Genomic DNA, 22,172 nt, shown 5'->3' on the forward strand with positions numbered 1-22,172 from the left:
ACATTCTCTAGGTTCATCCATGTCAGGAGATGTCTTGCAGATTCCTTGCTTTTCTTCATTGCTGCATAGTATTCCATTGTGTGTATGTACCAAAGTTTGTTTATCCGTTCTTCCACTGATGGGCATTTAAGCTGTCTCCATCTTTTTGCTACTGTGAATAGTGGTGCAATGAACATCAGTGTGCATACATCTATTTGTGTTCTGGTTCATATCTCTTGTGGATATATACCAAGTAGAGGAATTGCGGGAGAAAGATGAGGCTTTCTGCTCCCGTAAAGATTTGCAGCCTCGGAAACCCTGTACCGGGTCGCTATGAGTCGGAACCGACTCCACATAACCACTAACCACCACCAAGATATTTCTATTTCCAACTTTCTGAGAAAGTGCCACATTGTTTTCCACAGTGGTTGAGCTATTTTACAGGCCCACCAGCAATGCAGGAAAGTCCCAGTCTTTCCACACCCTTGGCCAACATTTGCTATTAATGCTGGTGTGTGATGAAATCTCGTTGTTGTTTTGGTTTGTATCTGTCAGCTAATAACCATGAACATTTTTTCATTCGTTTGTTGGCTGCCTGAATTATCTTCAGTTTGGTGAAATGTCTGTTCATGCCCTGTGCCCAGTTTTTAATTGGGTTATCTTTTTTCTTATAGAGCTGTTGTAGTTTTCTATAAATTTTAGACATCAGTTCATGTCTGGTAAGTCATTGTAAAAAATGTTTTCCCTTTTACTCTTCTGGCATAATCTTTTGATGCACAGAAGTGTTTAATTTTTAGGAGGTCCCAGTCATCTATTTGGTCTTCAACTGTGAGTTTTTATAATGTTTTACTTAACATCACTGTTAAATAAAAGGTGTTCATTGCTGATTTTTTATCTGAAGCTTCTTATCAAACCAAAACCAAACTCACTGCCATTAAGTCAATTCTGACTCCACACCCTTATAAAGACTATAGATCTTTAAGGGAGCAGACAGCCTCATTGTTCTCCCACAGAACAGCTGGGAGGTTTGAACCTGCAGTTAGCAACCCAATGCCTAGTCCAGAGCACTACCAGCTACCAGGGTTCCTTAGTATAAGTGTATATATACACACAATGTGTTTATAAAATAATGTGTACATATTATTTTCTGGTTGGGTCTGAAAGAATTGGAAATAAGATACAGTATTCCTTTATTCAAAGAATTAGCTATTTAAAGGCAATGATCAACTATGAAATTATGATGCAATAAAGCAGCACATTCTGAATTTTAAGTAATGGATTTCAATCACCTTCAGATGTGCCTTAAGTAGACTGCTAGGAGATTCTGGGCAAGATGGCAGAATAGGCAGACGAAAGATGTAACTCCTATCCTCCCATCCCCACCCCACCCCCGTGCCCCTGGTGACAAGAGGTGTGGCTCACTCCTACCCTCATCTACCAGCACAGACCTTGCTCTCCAGAAGTTCGGAAGGTTGGAGCCCCATGGTTGTGTGCCATGCCTGTATGCGCAAGAGACCAGCTGAGAAGCTTTGGTGTCTGCATTCAACCAGACACAGTTTAAGATCTACAGAACCTGCAAAGCCATCAGACCAGCATTAATCTAGCGGAAACCCACCACCAGTCACCCTACCCCCAGTTGCCCTGTGGTCTTCCTAACAGATAATGAAACCATCTCCATCAAGGGCCTCCATGAACTACTTCCAAATGAGTGTTTTGAACACAGATAAATCTCCACTGAGGGCCAGGAATTCTGCTGTCACATCCCTCCCACACCCACCTCATGAGCTCATTGGCTGCCAGGAGCTCCCCAGAGTTTTCTCCTCTCTAAGTCTAACAGATGCACTGGCTTGTTTTTTCCTTCGGTTGTTTTGTGGTTGTTTGTTCATTTGTTCTTCTCTTTCCATTTTTTATCCTGTCTTTGTTTCTGCTTTTCCTTCTTTTATTCTGTTTTTCATTTCCTCTCTTCTTTCTTTTCCCCTTTCAATCCTTTTGTTGTTGTTGTTACGTCAACTCATAGTGCATGACCCTGCACAGGGTTTCCGAGGCTGCAAATCTTTACGGGAGCAGAAAGCCTCATCTTTCTCCTCTTTCGCCCATGGAACAGCTGGTAGTTTTGAACTGTCGACCTTGAGGTTCGCAGCCCGATTCCTAACCTCAATCCTTCTTTACTACTCTCAATTTTCATTTTCCAAAAGTAGTTTTTTGTTTTGTTTCATTTTATCTCTTACTTTTGTCTTCTACAGTTCCATTTTCTGTCCCTCTTTTTTTTTTTAGGTTTTTATTGTGGATTGAGTGAAAGTTTACAAGGCAGATCATTAGTTTTACATTCAACAAATCATACACCTTGTTTCGTTACAATGATTATAATCCCCTCCATATACCATCAGTTACCAGTAGTTCGCTCTATTCACTTTATTTTTTATTTTTTTTATAAACACTCAGGCACATGTATTAATTTACACCACCAAAGGGCACATTCTGCAAGTCTGCCTCCTGGCCACCATCTTAGTCCCTCTCGTCCCATGAATCTAGAGTCCTTTGCTGCTCTCTCTCTCCATGTCCCCATCTCTGCCTCCATCTCTGGTGTCACTGCTTCTCTGGATAAGGTCCGGCATTCTGCTCGCGCTCTTCCCTTTTATGGTCCTAAGGTCTTCTGTTTCTGGACTGTAAGATTAACTACACTCCCGTTCTTGTTACAAAACTTCTACCTCTACAACTGTGACAATCGCAATTAGACATGATAACAATTACTACTGAATCATAAGAATCTTATCACCGTCTCTTTTAACCAGATCCATCTAGACAAGATGAAAACTATTCAATGAGGTGGCTGTTACATTTTTAATTTCTTCTTTCTTTACTATTTTCTTTAAAAGGAAAAAATTGCCATCCAAGAATCATACACCCAGCAAAGCTGTCCCCCAAATACAATGGCGAAATGAGAGCATTTCTAGATAAGCAGACATTAAAGGAATTTGTAATGACCACATAAACTTTATAAAAAATACTAAAGGACGTTCTTTGGACTGAGAATCAACAACAGCAGACAACAACCTGAATATAAGACATCACCACCCAGAACTCAATCCAAATGTAGAACTATTTAAAGTAAAACAAATCTAACCATAGATGCAAGTTTATAATGAAGTCAACTACAAAGCAAAAAAAGAGAATACTGGAGATATAGACTTCAACATGTCAAGGAAGTCGAGTTGATTTCAAAATAAAATACTGCTTTAAACAGGGAAAAAACTAATAAATTACAGGGCAACGTCAAAGAAAATGAATACACCTTCATATCAAAATAAAAGAGGAAAATCAGAAAGATTTTGTAAACAACAGAAATTAAAATGAAAAGAAAACACACAAACAAAATGAACTCAGTGCAGAAAATTATGTGGAACAAAGAGACCAGCAACACCAACAATGGAGGGGAAAAAAAAGGAAGAGAGAAAATCCACAAAATGACAGCAATCAATTTTTAGCTACTGTTAATTGTACTCAATGTAAATGGATTCAATGCACTGAATTCCATGCACCGTCTAGAAACACAGAGTAGCAGAATAGATAGGAAAGTAGGATCCTTCAATATGCTGTCCACAAGAGACACAACAAAAAGATGGAGACAGCCTAAATGTCCAACAACAGAACAATGTCTATAAACAAAACTAGAACATATACACAGTGTAATATTATGCAACGGTGAAGAATAACAGTGAATCTGCAAAACACCTTACATAACATGGATGAACCTGGAGTACATTATGCTAAGTGAATTAGTCAATCACAAAAAAAACAAATATTGCATGAGATCATTGTTGTAAAATGCTATCTATTTTTACAAATGTTGACATTTCCTATTCCCTACCAAATATTCTGAAGCCCTGGTGTGGCACTGCAGGATAATGCACTGGACCACAATGTCAGTTTGAATCGCAAGGTCAACAGTTCAAACTCACCAGTGGCTCCTCGGAAACCCTATACAGGGTCTCTGTGAGTCAGAAGCAACTGGACGGCACTTAACAACAACCAAATACTCTAAGAAAACAGTATTTTTAAAAGGCTCTAGTATTTCTACTTTTCTAGTCTCTACCTGAAATAGAAAAGGAGCTCTGCTAGCATAGTGGTTATGAGTCCGGCTGCCAACCTCAAGGTCAGCACTTCAAAACTATCAGTGGTTCCGCAGGAGAAAGATAAGGCATTCTGCTCCCATAAAGATTTACAGCCTTGGAAACCCTGTGTAGGGTCACTGAGTTGGAACTGACTCCATGGTACTTTAACAACCACCACCACCTGAAATAGAATGTTCACACCTACCTTCTTGCCTTAATGTAGGCAGTGCCTTAAAACAATCAAGTTGGAAGTTTTCAATAAATGTATACTTTAAGTTAGTTTTAAAGATTCCAATTGAAATCAGAGTAAAAAGCTCTTAAGTTCTCTCTTAAGTTTCTATTTCACTGATAGTACAATAATGTTCAGTCACATTTAAATAATGCTTTGGCAAAAACACCAGCACTAGTAACTTACAGACTAGCACTAGAACACAAACTGCAGCCACAAAACTGAGATGCCTAATCCAACTCCTCCTTCCAGGTTTGCCATAATAAATTTTGGTCAAGAACAAGTAGCATCACAAACCAGAAACATTGACAAGGATGCAAGCCCATACCAGAAATCTCAATGACTGGTCAACAAAACAGAAGATGGGAGTGGGTAAGGAGCTAGTACCTAGACTGAGAATTCCAGAGTCCTCATGATACACTCAGATATTGAAGAGTCTATCAAAAAATTTTGAATAATCTTTCCAGAAACACGAGACCACTCTAAAGAGAGAAGGGAATATTTATTAACAAAATTGTAATTCCTCTTGAGGATTGTACCAATAAAAGACAATCTGAGGACGCCCATGCTTACTCTTAGTTTCCCCATTATCACACCTTGACCATTACAGCAGTTTATATTCCAAATCTTGATCTCTCCAACCACTTCCATCTTGCATGTAATGATGGAGCACTTTAACCTGAAGAATACTTGCAGGTACAACTCAACTGGACCAACATCCACATCAATAACCTGTGCCAATGTCCCATTTACACTATTTCCTCCATCTTCTTTATGTTCAAGGCTTAGACTCCAGGAAGAACTAGTGCTCCATATTTCTGCTGCACTTTTCACACATTTCAAGGAAGGAAAAGGACAGCTAAGACAGACAGTAACTTAAAATTATCCTCTCCAGTATCCTTCCAATTTCTCTGCCTCCAAATAAATGTCACTCATTTTTAACAAACACAATGCTGATTCTTGTGTTGCTTCAAGAGGATTACTTTTATTTAGCTGGGTCAGCATTGTGTCTTTAACAATTTGATGAATAAAATGAATGGCAGAGAAGGATTTATTCTAGAATGAAGTTTCCTTGATCTTTACCTTTGGTCTTCTTTCAGTGATCTTCCATAACCCAGAAGTCTAAAAGCTCCCATGCAGGCCAGACTGTACCATTTCTCTGTAACTGCTTAGTCACAAATGTCTCCTGCCCTGTCTCTATGCCAAAAGAAAGATGGAAAAGACAGTATGCCTTCATTCTCTCCTGTTCTTCCCATTCTACAGAAATTGGCTTTCCTTTTCTTCTTACCCAGCAACAATTTGGCCTGTATCAGCAGAAAGGAAGTCTGGATGTATAAAACATGTTTGAGGTGAGGGTCTTAATATGAAGCTAACTTTCCTGGTTTCCTCTTCCCCCATCCAGGTTGGATGCTGACTTGGGTTATCTGGCGGCCTGCTCACTCACTGAGAGCACCTGCACTTCCCATACCACCCCCAATCCTCAACCACTCTTGCCTATTTTGTTCTTCTCCCAAGTCAAGTGAGTAATCTGAGTCAACTGGAATCCACCCAGTTACACATCTCCCTAGCCAAGAAACCAGTTGCTTTTGGAGAGAAGAGAAAGAGTGAGCTCTACTTATGTTCATCTAGAACTGTCTCCTAACCCTGGCACAGAGAGGAGTTGTTATAGCAACTTTACCCATCTCAAGCTTTCATCAAAGCTACTCAATTTCTAGAGCAGAGAAGGCCAAGGGTTATCTGCTTGCTCACATGCACTCTTGACAGAGTCTTTTCTCCTAACGCAGTCCTAATGTTGATGAGATAGCACTTTCAGGATGTGGACCTCAAGAAGACTGGCAGTGCTAACTAGTAGCAGTGATAATTTTAGCAATTTTGGGGAGAAGGGTTTTTAAAACAACAAAGTCATACAGAATTGGCCTTAGATGGATCAATAACTACTTTGAGCTACAGACACAAAACTTCAAAGCCTGACAAAGATACTTATATGATATGTAACAAAGTATCCAACTTAAAAACAATAAAAACATTAAAAAAAAAAATCCACTTCTCTATTCCAAACTTCTGTTCTTAAGTTATCTAAGTCCTTGCCTAAACACATTTTAACATTAAGGTTTTCATTTATGTTGGACTATTTATAAAAAGTCATTATTTTTGAAATGTCATCATGTTTATTTTGTTGCTCATCCCTAAATGTAAATGTTTTAGGGTGTGCCCAGGATGGAATACCAAAACTTCACAGACTAGAAAAGCAAGTTGTCAAAGAATCTAAAGACCCTTCCAATTCTAAAGTCTGTAATCTGCAAAAGCACAAACAAGTTTTATTTCATTGGGTTTTACTATAAAGCTTTTATAATAGTACGCCTAAAATGGGAAAGATACTATGAAACTGATATATACGGAACTTTAAACTTTAAAATCAATTCCTTCTACAGATTCATGGCTAGAGATGGAAAATAATGGACAACCTCTCATCCCATTTCCTATATTCCTCTTGCCCAAGCTTTCATTTCTAAAGCTCCTCACCTAATTAACATTAAGGAAACATTGGAACAAACATAGGATCAACTGACATGTGGCAGCCTCTTCCCGTAAGTGCCACTGGACATCTAAGAATTCCAACCTGATAAAAAATTCTCAGTGACTTATAACAAAGGAAGTCCTACTCATGCCATATGTCCAACATAACTGTCACCTAAACTGTTGAAGTAGCTGCCATCTCTATTGATGACACTGTACAAAAAGAAAGAGAAGCGGGACGACCGCACTGCACTGTTCCTAAAGCTTCCATCCAAAAATGACAGCTTACTTCTACTCACATTTTACTGACCAAAAAGCAAGTCATATAGTCACATCTACTTCAAAGGAGTGTTGCTAAGTGTTGTCGAGTTGGTTGCCACTAAGTGCAATCCTGTATAGAGTATCCGAGGAGTAGCTAGTGGATTTGAACTGCTGACCTTGTGCTTCCAACCCAAGTGCTGATCCTATAGTGCCACACCAGGAGTCCACTTCAAGGGAGCAAAACACAAAATCCCAAAATGAGTCCAGAAGCAAAGAGAACCAGGACATTTTGAACAGCTTTAACTGACTAAATAAAACAGTTTTGACTGTTTCATCCATCCATTACATTTCCATGCAAGAAAACTGTACTGAATGCTTACCATGTGCCAGGTATTGTTTTAGGCATTAAGGTATACTGGCTGCTGCATGAAACTGAGGTCAGTTTCCACTCATAACGATGACCCTGCATACAGTTTCGAAGGCTGTAAATCTTTATGGGAGCAGAAAGCCTCATCTTTCTCACAGAGCATCTGGTGTACTCCAACTGTTGACTTTGTGGTCAGCAGCCCACTGTGTAACCCACTATACCACCAGGACTCCTTGCATTAAGGTACAGACAGGGTCAAATAGTATTTAAAATAAAAATCCTGATCTCATGGAACAGTGTAATAGATTCAGTTCTATCCAACTTTCTTCTCTCAATTGTATTCTCTTAACCTAATCTTTTGTCATCCTTCCCCATTATATTTAATCCCCTTATTCAGACCCTCTTTAAATTTCCAGGGTGTCATTCCACTCCCCTCTTTTGTAGCTCTGAGTTAAAGTAAAAGACGACAGGGACTAAGTTTCACAGATAATTTCAGAGCACAGGAATTCCCATGGTAGGTACCCTTTTCTACTTGGCAGTAGGAAGCTTGGAAAAGACAAATCCTATCATCAATGAAGGGGAGCTCAGTAGCTTCATACAGTAAACACTGGACTGCAAACCACAAGGTCACCAGTCATTCTGTGGGAGAAAGATAAGGCTTTCTGCTCCCATTAAGATGTAAAGACTTGGAAAGCCTATACAGGGTTGCTATGAGTCGGAACTGACTTGCTGGCATTTAACAACAACATCCTTAATGAAGGAAGGATTTCTTCATGAGTTAACAAAGATCCTAGATAGGTCACTGCCCTTCCCAGACATTCCCCAGGACCACCTCATCCTGTAATGTATACATGTTGTTAAGTACCATCAGGTCGGTTCCTACTTGTAATGATCCCATACAGGATTTCTGAGTGGCTGGTGGGTTTGAACTGTCGACCTTGTGGTTAACAGTTCAGTGCTTAGTCAACAGCACCACAACACAGGTCTGCTAATAGTAGAAAGCAAGCTGCCGACTTCAGCTCATTCAGACTGAATAACAAACACACTTTCACTATGCTCTTGTTTTGTTTTGTTCTGGGGTGGGTGGGGGATTGTGTCCTATGTAACCAGGCAAACTTGGTTTTCAAAAAGTCCTACCAGCCTGTATAGTACCAAGGAGACACCATAAAGGACCTTGGCTTTACTCTCATTTTACTCTTCATTCCATTCTAACATGGTGTGTAGTATCTACCACCACAACTTTCCAAACTGGCCATCAAATATAATTGTTGTAGTTGTTATGGTAGGCCAGGTGAGGATCGGAAGAGTTTTGGTTTATACATAAGCAGTCTCAGCAGCTGCTCATTTCTAATCAATGTTGTAAATGTATCTATTACATAACTTTGGTAATTCAACTTTTTACAGGTATACAGCTAACTAACAGCAATGACGATAATCAGATATACATACAATCCTACACTAATCGATACAAATTTCCCACCACTGTTATCTTCTCTTACTCTCTCACCCTTAGTAAACCACCAATGAACAAACCTTGGTCTCTATACATTTGCGTTTTTGTCTTTTTATATAAGCAAGGTCAAACAATAGGTGTCCTTCTATAATTGGCATCAGTATTTCAAGCTCCATTCATGTATTAAAACTTCATTTCTCCTTCTGACTAAGTAGTATACCATTTTGTATGATGGTAATGGTTATGGGCTGTGGAGTCGGTTCCGACACATAGTGACCCTGTACAGGTTGTAAATCTTTATGGGTGCAGAAAGCCTAATCTTTCTCCCATGGAACAGCTGTTAGTTTTGAACTGCTGACCTTAAGGTTCGCAGCCCGAATCATAACCACTATGCTACCAGAGCTCCTTAATGCCATTTTGTGTATATACCCCATTTTGTTCATCGGTTCATCTGTTGATAGGTTGTTTTCACCTTATTTTGGCTACTGTGAATAGTGCTGCATTGTGCACTGGTATACAAGTCTCTTTTTAGTCTGCTTTCAAGTATTTTGGGTACATAGCTAATAGTGGAATTTCTGGGTCATATGGTAGTTCTTGTCTCAGTTTTTGAGGAACCACAACACTGTTTTCCACAATAGCTGTATCATTCACATTGCCAACAATGGATAAGGGTTCAAATTCTGCTACATCCTCCAATCATATATTATTTTATCTTAGTCAACCTAAACAACAAAAAAGAACAACCCACTCACAGAGACCCTGTATAGAGTTTCCAAGGATGTAAATCTTTATGGGAGCAGAAAGCCTCATCTTTCTCCCAAGGAGCGGCTGTTAAGTTTGAACTACTGTCCTTAAGGCTAGCAGTCCAGTGCTTATACTATAGCACCACCAAGGCTCCTTTCGTTATCCTTTTTGTGTGTTAGTGAATTGATTCCAACTCTTAGCAACCCTGTATAGGGTTTTCTGAGAGGAGTTGGTGGGTTGGAACTGTTAACTACCCGGTTACAAATCCAGTGCTTCTCCTTTAATGCCACATCAGGGCCCACTTAGTCATCCTTGTTGTTGTTAGATGCCATGAAGCCAGTACTGACTCATGTGCACAGTAGAACAGTCATAGGCCAACCTCACAATCATTGTTCCACCTGAGTCCACTGCTGCTGCCGCCATGCCAATCCATCTCAATGGAGATCTTCCTCTTTTTCTCCAACCCTCCACTTTACCAAACATGGTATCTTTCTCCACTCCAGTGACTGGTCCCTCCTGACAATTATGTCCAAATCATGGGAGGCAAGTCTGACCATCCTGGCTTTGAAGGAGCACTCTGGCTGTACTTCTTCCATCACAGATCTATTTGTTCTTTTGGCAGTCTATGGTACTTTCAATATTCTCCAACACCATAACTCAAATGCATCAATTCTTCTACAGTCTTCCTTATTCACTGCCCAACTTTCAAATCATATGAGATTACTGAAAACACCATGGCTTGGGTCAGGCACACCTTATTCCTCAAACTGACATCTTTGCTCTTCAACACTTTAAAGAGGTCTTGTGCAGCAAATGTGCCCAATGCAATACACGTCATTTAATTTCTTGACTGCTGCTCCCGTAAGTATTGATGGTTGATCTGAGCAAAATGAAGTCTTTGACAACTTTAATCTTTTCTCCATTTACACTGGTCCAATGGTGAGGAATTTTGTTTTCTTTACATTTAAATGCAATCCATACCAAAGGTTGTGCCCTTTAATCATCAGTAATAAAATGAGTCCTCTTCGCTTTCAGCAAGCAAGGTTGTATCATCTGCATATCACAGGTTGTTAATGAGTCCTCCACCAATCCTGATGCCAAGTTTTTCTTCATATAATCCAGCTTCTCAGATTACCTGTTCAGCATACAGACTATTGAATAAGCATGGTAAAAGAACACAACCCTGGCACACACCTTTCGTAATAATTTTAAGTTATTCAGTGTTTCCTTATTCTGTTCGAACTGCCTCTTAGTCTATGTACTGGTTCCTCATGAGCACAAATTAAGTGTTCCAGAGTACTCATACTTTGCAATTTTGCCCATAGCTTGTCATGATCCCACAATATAAAGCACAAGTAAACATCTTTCTAGTATTCTCTGCTTTCAAACAAGATCCATCTGACATCAGCAATGATATCTCCTCATTCCAGATTCTCTACTGAATATGGCATGATCCTCAAGTTCTCTGACAATGCATGATTGCAGCAGTTTTTACATTATCTTTAGTAAAATTTTACTCACATGGGATATCTAGAATATTGCCCGATGACTTCCGCATTCCGTTGGGTCACCTCTTTAGAATGTGCACAGATATGGATTTCTTCCAGTCAGTTGGCCAGGTTGTTGTCTTCCAAATTTCTTGGCATAGATGAGTGAGTGCCTCCAGTACCAAATCAATTTGTTGAAAGATTTCAATTTGCATTTCATCGATTCCTGGTGCTTTGTTTTTGCCAATGCCTTCAATATACCTTGGCCTTCCTTCAGGATCATTGGCTCTTGATCATATGCTACCACTTGAAATGGTTGAACATCAACCGTTTCTTTTGGGTACAGTAACTCTGTGTATTCCTTCTATCTTCGTTTGATGCATTCAGTATTCTGCCCACATAATCTTTCAATACCACAAGTTGAGGTTTGAATTTTTATTTTTATTTTTTAGTCATCCAAGTGGGAGTGAAATGGTATCTCCCTGGGGTTTTGACTTGCATCTTTATGATAACTCCATGTGTTTTGTAGCCATTTGAATGCTCTTTTTGGTAAAATGTCTGTATTAAAGTCCTTCGGCCATTTTATGGTCAGAGACTTGTCTGTGTTAAGTTGTTGCTAAGTTTTATGTATATTTTGGTTACTAGACTCTTGTCAGTAATGTGGTTTCTGAAGATATTCTCAAAGTTGGCAGCTTGTAACTTTTTTGGTAAAGTATTTTGATTAACAAAAACTTTTTTTTTTAATTCTGGAGGATACATGCCCTCAAGTCAGTTTTGACCCAAAGCAGCACTATATAAGGTTTCCAACGAGCAGCTGGTGGATTTGAACCTCCAACCTTGTGTTTGCAGTCCAATGCTTAACCTACGGTGTCACACTAGAAGTCCGTGGAGGATATTATGTTGAGTGAAATTAGCTGGTTGCAAAGAGACAGATATTGCATTTGGCCACTACTGTAAAAAGCTAAGAAAAGGTTTCCATGCTATAATAAACATTCTAAAATGGTTACCAGAGGTGGGAGGGAAGGGGGAGTTATTCACTGGCTAGAGTATGGTAGACATATGCTAACTTGGGAGATGGGGAAAGAAGTTTAAAAGAAAAAAAAGAAGGGAAATTTTTTGTTTTTTAAATAAAATTGTAATAATCGTGTGTAAAGATATAAAACCTTAAGTTGCTGGTTTTTATCAAGTCCTATTTATTTTATCTTTTGTCATTATTAGATAATCCATTGTTAAAGCTAGACCAGGCATGGCCCCCGCTTGTTCATCTAAGAATTCTATAGTTTTAGTTTGCACATTTAGGCAAGGTGTGAGGCAAGAAGGAACTCTGGTAGCGTAGTGGTTACGAAACAGGTTGCTAACCTGAAGGTTGGCAGTTCGAAACTACCAGCAGTTCCATGGGAGAAAGATGAGGCGTTCTGCTCCCATAAAGATTTACAGCCTCAGAAACCCTATGCAGGGTCACTATGAGTCGTAAGCGACTCCACAGTACTTAACAACATTTATTTTATCTTTTGTCATTATTAGATAATCCATTGTTAAAGCTAGAACAGGCAGCATGGCCCCCGCTTGTTCATCTATGAATTCTATAGTTTTAGTTTGCACATTTAGGCAAGGTGTGAGGCATGAATCCTGTTTTATTTTTCTGCACGTGAAAATTCAATTTTCCCAGCACCATTTATTGAAGCTCGTATGCCCTGAATCATATTGAGAAATTTCCCTTCTATTCTAAGAGTTTTCATCAGATAAAAAAAAGTTGGATCTTATAAAATGCTTTTTCTATATCCATAGAGATGATCATGTGGTTCTTTCCTTCTGCTTTACATTTAAGTATTATTTTAAACAGTAAGTTGAATGAGACAACGTAGGGAAAGAATTTAGAAAGAGTAGAATAAACAAAACAGGACTAAACTGTGGGATACATTACATCTTAAAGGCAGGAGAAGTCCAGTCTTTAAAATGACAAGTTGTGAGAATGTTGTTGTTGTTGTTAAGTGCCACCGAGTCGGTTCCAACCCATAGCAACCCTGTATAAGGTTTCCGAGGAGCAGCTGGTGAGCTTGAACTGCTGACCTTGAAGTTCAAACGGCTTTGCAGAGTGGAGGGGGAATAAACAATATGTGTCTCATAAGCCAAGAGAAGCAGGTAAATATGTGTGCATGGTAGAGATGGGGGTGGGGGAACTGTGCCCAACTATACTGAATGCTTAGAAGTCCTCTGAGGTGACTGTAAATTTAGGATAGCAACAATGACCTTGAACAGAGCTTTTTCAGTGGCATCATAGTGATGGAAGTTAATCTGGAGTAAATTGAAGGAACTGGAGAGAAAACACAAAGACAGTTCTTGACAGTTTCACTTGGAAGAGGATCAGAGAAATGAGACTGTAGCTAAACGAGAAGAATGTGGCCAGGGGCAGATTGTTTGTCTAAGGAGGCCTCTCTAGAGCAGCACTGTCCAGCAGTACTTTCTGCAACGATGGAGATGTTCTATGAGGAAGCTTCAAGAAATTCATGGAAAAATGGAATGGAAAGATGATGGAATTTTTCCATGAACTTTTTGAAGCCCCTTCAAATATCTGAACTGTCTAATATAGTAGCCATTAGCATATATGGCTATTGGACAACTGAAAAATAACTAGCACAACTGAAAAACTAATTTTTTTTTAAACTACCATATTGGGTAATGCAGCTTTACAGCACATTTGTATATTAGTGAAGAGGATAAGATTGGAAAGGAAAAACCATGACGGAGATGAGTCCTTTAAGAGGTCAAGAGAAGAGAACCAGAGAACGAGAAGAAGAATCTGAAATTAGTGCAACATTAACAAAGCAATGCAAGAACTTACCATAATACCATAACTGGTGTGGGGGAGCACAAGACTTAAAACCAAAATGTGTATTTAGCCTGGTTGGACTCTTCAGCATAAAGTTAAATTAATGAAGACATGAAAGACAAACAGAAGAAGGGGCAGGGATGGTGCAAAGGTAACTTGGAGTTACTGAGCATCTATTATGTGCCAGGCATTTTCTAAGTGACACACTGTTTCTTTTACTCCTAACCACAACCTTGTAAATGTCATTTTACAAACAAAAGCATTGATCTGCTAAAATGTAATGTCACACACATAGTAAATGGATAAGCCAGGATTTGGACATAGGCCAGCAAGACACTAAGGTTAGAATCTTTCCACTGAATACGGTGGGAGGCCCAAAAAAAACAAAACAAAAAAAACCACCACTCAAAGGAAGAGCCCTCCCCACAGTCCTTTCTAAGCAGTAACTATTAACAGTTTTGTTTTTTTTTAATGTAAGTGAAAATACTGTCATTATGACAAATGAAAAATGTACATTCTTACAATATAGATTATCTATTTTACTGACCAAGGAAGACTCAGTCAGAAAATTGGCAATGATTTGTAATTAACACTAAAATAATATCTGTATATCCCTGAAACCAGAAGAACTAGATGGCACCCAGCTACCATTGCTGACTGTTCTGAAAGGGACAATTTTAGAAGGTCTTGGATAGAACGGGAGAAAAATGTGGAACAAAATTCAAAATTATATGTATATATATACACCAGACTTACTGGTTGAATAGAGATTGGTGACCTTCCCACGTCCCAAGACTATGGCCATTAGTTACCCTTCAGACCTAGAAATGAACTCACACACCGTGGGCTCAATTTTCAGCCAAACAATAGTTCTATCAGGGGAACAAGAGCACTAGGGATGTATATACACCTTAGAATAATCAAACATTTAAGATTAAAATGACAGCATTTACCCAAGGACAAAGTTCAGAAGAGTTAGGAAAAGAGGAGGAAAGGAAACAGGAAATACAGGGAGGAAGTGGGTAAGTGATGATACTTTGTAGGGACTGCAATCAATGACATGAAACAAATTGTGTATGAATTAAATGCATTAGAAAACTGATTTGCTCTATAAACCTTTACCCAATTCACAATTAAAAGTAAAAAATATATATAGCTTTATGTATTAGAAAAGTAACAATAGGGAGGAAGTCTCCCAAACTTTGAGATGCAATTACATCTCGGGCTATGCGAATCATCAATGATTCATACCTGACAATAGGGATATAAAGGAAAGGATGGATATGAGCAATATTAAATAGAAACAATCTTACTGGATAATTGGTAATGAAGTATGTTTTCTTAGGATTAATGTTCTCTAAAATGAAAATTCTTTTGAAAACAAAAGAAATAAAACCTCTTTTTGCTAATACACCATATAAACAAATAGAAGAAATCTAAAGGCTAATAGGTACATAACCAGGTGTTTTAAATTCCTCATGCAGAACTAGCTGAAACACACCTTATAATTAAAAGTACCAGGTCGGCCTGTACTTGCGTACTACCTCAACACATATATCAGAAAAAATATAAACACAAACACTTATGTAATTTAAGTCTGGATATTTTCCTTCAAAATAATGTTTCTCATTCTCAGGTGGAGAATGTTTTTGATGACAACACAAAAGAGCTTCCAGATATCTGCATTTATTCTGTTGAACTGAAAACTGTCCCTCTTTTGATGGAAGCTATGAAACTAATGCAAGTCATAAGAGTCCGCTTAAAAACCATGGGATCACCAATCTAATTAGAATAAAAAATAAGGAAAAACTGCAAAGCCTACTGTCTTCTCCAATTTGTAAATGAAGAGGGTAAAACGGAACCAAAACTCTTCAGTTATTAATAAAAATCACCTAGATTTGCACTTGCCCTAGCTATGTGGCTGTTAAGTGCCATGGAGTCAGTTTCAACTCATACTAGCTCTGTATATGGCTTCTGAGGAACAGCTGGTGGGTTTGAACTGCCAACCTTGTGATTAAGCAGTACAGTGCTTATCCTACAGCACCACACCAGGACTTCTAGATATGTGGCTATATGAATATAAACTTAAAAAAAAAAAAAAATTAAGACTTTAGTTCCTCAGTTGTACTAGCTTCCTGCCAAGGACTCAGTAGTTGTACATGGTTAATGGCTACCTTATAGGACAGCATCGAATACAACAGTTCCACCATCAAAGAAAGTTCCATTCCAACCTGTTGCAGACGGTGTAAGACTAGTCAGAGGTTCGAGGCCCTCTAGGGCTGAGTGTAACAAATGAGGCCACTGGCAGTTAATGGAAAATTGCTTTCATCTTAATATTCAGGTATATATATTAAATTAATACACTGAAGCCTTTGAAAATCCACAGATAAATGTGATATTTTCCTAAAGCCAAGACTAAAGGTTGCAAGGTTAAACCTTTCTCCAAAGGATTAACTAAAAATATCTTAGCTACTTCTCGGTTCTTTGTTCTATAGACAAAGAACCCATCCTCCCTAATCCCTTTTCCAGGTGCAGCCCATTCACCTGGGCGTCTCCTGCAGAACTCTCAACTTCCCCCAACTGACCTCAGGGGCTATAGATATGTTAATTGGGCCTGAGAATCCAAGTTGCTGGCCTGGGATTCGAACCAGTGAAATACAATGTAAAGTTACCTGAATGTCTGGAAAATTACTGATGTTAGCTGTATCCTGTTTTAGTCCCTCCCAGCTTGGCGTGAAACTCCTCCCCTAAATAAAGCAGAGGCCAGAGCCTCCCCAGGTGTGCATTACTGGTTGGAAGGCACTGAGTAAAGATTGCGGTGCATTACTGGTTGGAAGGCATGGAGTAAAGATTGCGGTGCGTTACGGGTTGGAAGGCATGCATTAAAGATTGCAGGGCAGTGAGTCGCTGCCTGCAGAGGCCATGATGCCTGTAGTCCCAAGCCTGCCCACCAGTGATGTATCCACCCTGGCTTTGGGGTGCCTCATTGTCTCCCTTCTTCTGTTTGTCTGTGTATTCTTTCGCTATCCCTATCGCCGCTGGATCTCCCCTCCTCGTGAACCAAAAACTCGTGACAACTATGTCGGGGTCAGACCCCGACACCAACCAAACCAAAGAAAACCACTGGAGTCAATTCTGACTCATACTGATCCTACAGGATAGTACAGCCTTGGATTTTCAAAGTCACAAATCTTTACCAAAGTTATCTGACACATCTTTCTACTCCTGGAATGGCTTATGTGTTCAAACTACAGACCTTTGCAGCCAAGCATTTTAATCACTGAGACGCCATAGCTCCTTGAAAGTTCTATTGGAAAGTGTTACTTTGTTGGTGTTCAGTGCCCTGCTGTTGGTTCCAACTCATAGCATTCTGTATGAAGTATCAGAGGCTTTGCATCCTCCAAGGAGCAGAAAGCCTCATCTTTCTTCCTCAGAGCAGCTGGTGAGCTTGAGCTGCAGACAGGCTCACAGTCATATGGAGCCACCCCACTTAAATCCTCAATTTTTTTTCGAAAGAACAAATCAGTTTTCTGTATGAGTCTACCAACTATGTATGTAGCACTTTTAGTAGTGCTTCCCAAACTGAATGTACATTTGAAACACTTGAGAATCATGTTTAAATACAAATTCTGATTCAGTAGGTCTGAGAGTTTGCATTCTTAACAAGTTCCCAGGTGATGCTAATGTTGGCAGTTTATGAAACACACCTGAGTACCAAGGTTTTAGCTCTCTATGGGCCTCATTTTCTTAGCTATCAAATTATAATATCTGGGACAAGATAATTTTCACGACTTCTCTCTAACATTAATGTTTTATAGTTTATGGTTATACAGAGAGTCCTTGGATGGGGCAAATGGTTAAGTACATGGCTAGATGAAAGGTTGGCAGTTCAAACCCACGCAGAGGCACCTAAGAAGCCAGGCCTGACAATCAGCTTCCAAAAGATCAGTTTTGAAAATACTTCTGAAGCTGTTCTACTCTGCACACTTTGGGGGGCCAACAGCTACATGGTTATACAAAATTAAATCCATATCAATTTCACATTCTGCAGAGGCAGATGCTCCCCTGAAGTAAATGCTAGGATCTAACAAATGATTTTTGTGATACCATTTTTTTTCCTATGAGCAAACACATCAAGTGTAAGTGAAAAATAGATTTAAAAGGCTGATATGTATGAAAGACAAACATTTTCAAACTATCAGAGGATGGCATGCTATATTTTCCAACTATGCAGAACGTGGAGGAGGTAAAAAAAACAAAACACACCCAATGCTAAGTAAGTACTGGGCCTACATCATAGTTACTTTACACACAGCAGCTTCCACATGAGAAGCAACTCCAGGCAAAAAGTCATTAACTATATATAGTAACTTCTTTTTCTTTCTGTAAAGTCCCAGTCAGGGTTCTGAATAATAAAACTAATGAAAATCTTCATACTATTAACAAGCTGTAGTGTTATATTGTTGTTATGGTTGTTACTAGTGACAACTCATAGTAATCCTGTATAGGGTTTCTGAAGCTGTAAACCTTTGCAGGAGTAGAGAGCCTCAGTTTTCTCATGCAGAGAGACTAGTGGGCTCTAACCACTGACCATGTGGTTATGTGCCATGGAGTCGGTTCCGACTCTTAACAACCCTGTACAGGGTTTCTGAGGCTGTAAATCTTTACGGGAGCAGAAAGCCTCATCTTTCTCCCACGGAACAGCTGGTAGTGTCGGTAGTGTCAAACTGCTGACCTTGCTGTTGGTAACCACTACGCACCATGTAGTGTTTGTTAACGTCAGTCAGAAAAACTGGATAATGAGGGAGCAGACAGAAAAGGCAGCCAGCAATGCTGCACAGAACTTTTATTTACGGCATTTTCTATTTTAACAGGGAACCTCAGGTAACACAAGTTTCAAGAACTGGGTAAAAGTAGTAATGCTCACTATTTCACAAGGCAATACCTGGTAGAAAGGAGACAGATTCAAATAGTTGGTTTAGTTTATAAATTCTAAATTACACAACAGCTAGTCACCTATATACTTTTTAAAAAATCAACACTGGAAATATACACTCAACTGTATTTGTCAATTAGTAATGGAATGCTTTGAAATTTTTCAATAGTTCAAACTAAACTTTTCCAACTCTACAAATTACTATCACAAATTATAAAATGCAAAACACACAACCAGCCAAAGATTGAATCCACATTAATGATTCACATCGATATACAGTTCACCGTCCCCCCAATCACATTGGGAAAAATCTAACAGTATACATAGAAAACCTAAGAGATGGGTATGGGGACTTTTGTATTTTCACTTTTAAAACGAATTGCCATTCTCCACCTGAGTTTTAAAGCCAACCTACAAAATACTGGCTGTTTTAAAATAAGTTTAAAATATCTATCTTAAAACTAAATGTGAACTTAAGCCCAAAATTTGAAATGGTACACTCAGGCTGTCTTAAATGAGACTCATGAAAACTGTGGCTATTAACAACCTATTTCAAGTTGTGTTTATTAAATTATAAAATTCATATACATCACATGATACAGCACTATATAAAATCATGTTTAAGTAATTCCACGAAAGTGAAATGTTCAGAGATATATCTGATTAAATATTAAACTCTATTGGCACCTGTACAATACTTATTTCAGCTAACTAATTTCTAGATAAAGGTAACTTTTACATAACCAGTGAAAGCACAAGGTCAGTTTCTACCAATACCATAAAAGAAGTACAGTACCCCGGTTACGAACAAATTCAGTTTCTCTGTCTTTAAGCTGAATTTGTATGTAAGTTAGAACAGTTAGGTATGGTTCATATCTTACATCAGTCTGTCAAATATGTGTCATAGTATACACACAACAAACTTTAAAAAGCACTTCCTTAAACATCTCTAACATAATACAAGTTTTGATGTTCAGGCAAGCAGCACCCATTTGTTATATGAACCACTGTATGTACCTCAAAATTTTGATATAATAGGCTTTCCCACGTTGATTCCTAACTGCAGGTTGTGTTGGAGGTTCTTATTCCCAGGACTGCCTGTACTGCCCTTTGTAAATAATTTGTAACAAATCTCTCATTAGAAGTTAAAACACTTCAGTTGTGACACAAGCCTACCTGTAGGGTATATACCATCTAAAAAATACTTACGTACATACACTCAGAAAGAGCTTTTTAAAATGAAGTTTAAGGAGCCATTACTTTAAAAGAGAAACCACTCTTTAAGGAAATCAAAAAGAGTTATAATGTGGATAGACACAGTTTAGTCTGTCATTTAAAAAAATACAGTGTATTTAAAAAAAAAAAAAAGGCCACGTTGCAGTGGTGGGCAGGATGAGTCATCAGCACACTCAAACTTGCAGCAGCTCTCCTGAGCTTCCTCCTACCCGACCCCAGCCTCCTCAGCAACATACCCTGAGTCAGCAGACCTTACTACTTTGTCAGTTTATGAATCCTCATGATGAGTTTATGTAAAATGCTGCAACACATTTACTGCTAACATTTGTCGTTAGAATGCCTGCTTTTCCTATTGCAAATCTAACTGATTTCAGTCTTTCCTTTCTCAAAATCCTTTTTAAATCACACCAAGTAACCAAGGATCGCTCTTAATCCCTTATTGCAAATAACTAACACCCAAAATATCCTCATATTCCATCTCAGACGAGTTTTCTCTTTAAAGACACATCTCCATTTTCCAGGTTATTATTTTTTCTCCTGGAAACAGTAATATCTTGGTGATAAAACATATCTTTTTCAATCAAACCCGGCATCTTCTTAGATATGAACTTAGGACAGCAATACGCAATTTTACAAGCTTCGCAAGGCAATTCTTATTAAATAACATATATATACGAATCGGGCTGCGAACCTTAAGGTCAGCAGTTCGAAACTACCAGCCGCTCCGCGGGAGAAAGATGAGGCTTTCTACTCCCGTAAAGATTTACACCCTTGGAAACCCTGTACAGGGTCGCTATGGGTCGGAACCGACTCGACGGCACTTCACAACAACAACATATATGAATATATCTGAAAGGAGTTTGCATTCTTTAGCACATAGCAAGCCCTCATATACATACATGAACAACTTATCCTTAAAGTTTCTTCCAGTCAATTCAAAATTATTTTCCAAAAATGAAATTCTAGTATTTCTAAGAACAAACTCTTAGTTTCCTTTCGGGGGCAGGTCCTATTCATTCTCGTGTCAGATCATTCTTTCCATCCTAGTATTACAACGTTGATTAATCAACATCGGAAAAAAGGGAAGATATCCAATCAGAACTTTTAGTAAATAAACAAGCTCGGAAAAGCAGTAACCAAAAAATTAGTCTGAAGTTGTCTGCTCTTCACCTTTATTGCCTGTTAATTTTTGTTTCCCTGACGAGTCATTCTGTACCCGTAAAACAATTAATACTAAAACTGAGACTGACGGAAGAGCATTTTTAGCACGGAAAAAAAGAAAACGAATTTTGCTTCTATAACAGTAGCTTTCTAATTCCACCTCACCAGTTCCCGTCACTGGATATGGACCTTTTCCAAAGATAGGGCAAAAGAGAAAAGAAAACAAATAGGAAAGGAATCAAAAAGATCCTGTTTCAAAGACCTACCAGCACCTGAATCGGTGGAGTCTTTCACTAAGCCAAAGAACAAAAGGCGGCCAAACAAACACCTCTACTTTTCAAATGCACCTCACAAGTCGGCTAAAAATACACAGCTAAGTGGAGAGGCCCTTATTAGTGAGCAAAGCGAGTTCTCATTTGGCTACTGGTACAGACCACCACGCAACGTCCAGAATTAAGGGTCGCCAGCGGGAAGGATTTAAGAAGTGGGTCTCGGACGAATCCTCCGTACCTCACTTCTGGCTAGGATGGAAACTTGGGCAGAGGAAGGAGTTGAGAGCTCTGCGACCAGCCCAGTAAGTGGTGCGCGCTACGCAATCGGCCGAGCCGCCTCCACTGGAGACTTTGCCCGGCAGGAGTCAGCTGAGGCCGAGTCACTGGGTGGGATGGGGGAGGAGACGCGGGAGCATTTCGAAAGGCAGCATGCCAGGAAGGCGAGACTCCGCGCTACCTCCCGCGCCCCGGCCGCCGCCCCTAGCCCGCTGGCGCGGCCGGGCTTCGAACCCGGGAGGCGGCTTCACAACCGGCCGCGCGGGTCCCAAAGGCTAGCGGGCGCTGCCGGGCCCGGCGGCCGGCGAGGGG

General features: G+C 39.3%; 1 protein-coding gene across 1 annotated transcript in view; it reads right to left on the reverse strand.

The window, feature by feature from the left end:
• Nucleotides 1-22,172, reverse strand: part of MAPK6 (mitogen-activated protein kinase 6) — a 42,617-nt gene that overhangs the window by 19,997 nt on the left and 448 nt on the right. The window lies entirely within an intron of this gene.

This window comes from Chrysochloris asiatica, unplaced genomic scaffold (genome assembly GCF_000296735.1).
Source record: "Chrysochloris asiatica unplaced genomic scaffold, ChrAsi1.0 scaffold00004, whole genome shotgun sequence".
In the NCBI taxonomy this organism is placed as follows: Eukaryota; Metazoa; Chordata; class Mammalia; order Afrosoricida; family Chrysochloridae; genus Chrysochloris; species Chrysochloris asiatica.